The 1961-nt window shown below is 43.1% G+C and overlaps 1 pseudogene across 1 annotated transcript; it reads right to left on the minus strand.

The window, feature by feature from the left end:
- Nucleotides 1-629: 629 nt before the first annotated feature.
- On the minus strand, nt 630-1029 carry LOC311168860 (uncharacterized protein C11orf98-like; annotated as a pseudogene). Its single transcript has one exon. The product of its transcript is annotated as an uncharacterized protein C11orf98-like (transcript).
- Between the last annotated feature and the right edge of the window lie 932 nt (nt 1030-1961).

Here is a 1961-nt window from a genome sequence, read left to right on the forward strand (position 1 = left end):
AATGTAGAGGGAATGTTTTCTGTTCCCAAAAAACATAATTGCTGGTAGAAAGGGTAGCCTACGTAGCACAATATAAACTCTGTTTAATGAATATTTTTGAAAATACTTTTTATTTTATTTATTTATTTTTTTAATGTTTGGTCTTCACTTTATTAAAAATATACCCCAGCAAAGGAAGCAGACAAACATGACCTAAAGCCACTTGCCCACCTGCTCACATAGTGGCAGGGCTGATACCAAGACCCTCCCCTCCTCGGCCACCCCTGCAGTAATCTCTATTTTTGTCAGACATGAAGAGCTCACTAGGAGTCGGGCAATCAGAGGCTGGCTTCTTGTTGCCTTTGTTCAACTCTAGTAAGCTCTGTGGCTCCTTTTCCCAAGCCCCCCGACCCCTTTTCATGTGCTACCCCCATTCCTACATTTAATTACACACATCTCAGAGCACGCTCCAGGACTTTTTAAAATGGAGTTGGATACTAAGGAGGCCCCTCTCCATGTCTTTCTTTCCCACCTTCTCCCTCTCAATACATGCCCCAGCAGATCACTAGGCCATCATGGAAGAGAGACTGAGAGGGCCGGCCTGTACTCTCTCTAAAGTCCTCTGAACCACTGAACCTTGCGGCCTCTGGTTAAGAATCTTCTGGAGGAAGGAGTGAGACACAGCTCTCCTCTTCAAGGTTTTCCATGTCCACATCCTGGGGGGCTTTTGTCTTCTTTTGTCTTTTGGGCTGTGGTTCTCTAGTCCTGGCTGGCTGCAGGGGGGCTTCCACTTGCATGGCTGCTTTCTCTTTCTGGGCAAGTCGAATCTGCTGGAGGAGCTTCCTGCCCTTCTTCCCAGACAGTGATATTGGCACGTGCACTGGACACCCGCTTCTTGAGGTGGTGCCGCGTGGTCAGCACTTCGTCCACCACAGCCCCGACCACCCGGCGCTTCAGTCGCCGGTCGCGGCCCAACATTGGCCGCCTCTTGAACAGCTTCTTCTTCAGCTCCGTTCGGGGCCGGTTGATCTTCCCTCCGGGGCTCCCCATGAGCGCACGGCCGGGGCTGCTCCGGGCCGCGTTTCCGCCGTGCACAGGCCGCCCCAAAATACTTTTTATTTTTCAAGAGAAAGATTAGTTTGTTTATATATTATGTGTCACAGGTAATGAAAGTAAGAAAAAGAATCCTGACTGTCAGCTATAGTGCAAATTTTGAGATTATGTAACAAAAGTGTAAGTCTATATTGGTTTATAGTACACTTGACACTTAGTTTCATAATTGTAAATATATATTTACTTATATTCCAGTAGTATTTGCTTGCAGATTTGAGAAGAGTATATATTATAAAATGTCTAATGATTGAAAGATACCTGAAGATAGTTTAATCAGAAAGCAAGTTCATTTTCTAAGCAAACAAAAAACCTACATACTTTTTAAAACAAGGAGATAATTTCAAAAACAAAGATGGTATGTATAAACAATTCTAAAATTTCAGACTTTTTGGTTAAAACTAAACAATTTTTAGGGCCTCCCCTGGTGGTGCAGGCGGTTGAGCGCCGCACTGTGACGCTGTCCACAGCCTCTGCAGCGCCAGTTCGATCCTGGCCTGCTAGGGTCCCACATAGCACAGCAGACCTTTCCTGTCTCGCCCTCTGCTCCCCTCAGCAGTGTATTTTGTCAGTCTGCCTGTTCTGTTCCCTGTTCTGTCTCTGGTGAATCCTCTCACCCTCCCACACATCTGGCCTGTACCCCGGTTCTTGTACAAATAAATAAATAAACAAATAAATAAATAAATAAATAAATCTTTAAAAAAAAAGCTAAACAATTTTAGGTTTCAAAATATACTTAAGCATTTTCATTAAACTAAACAATGATATGATTATACTGAAATTGTTACATTGATTATTTCCATTTTATCCTACAACTGCTCTAAAATTGTGTATGTAATGTATACTTGTGTTCAATTAAATACATTTAAATA

The sequence above is a fragment of the Talpa europaea genome (assembly GCF_964194135.1).
Source record: "Talpa europaea genome assembly, chromosome: 3".
Lineage (NCBI taxonomy): Eukaryota > Metazoa > Chordata > Mammalia > Eulipotyphla > Talpidae > Talpa > Talpa europaea.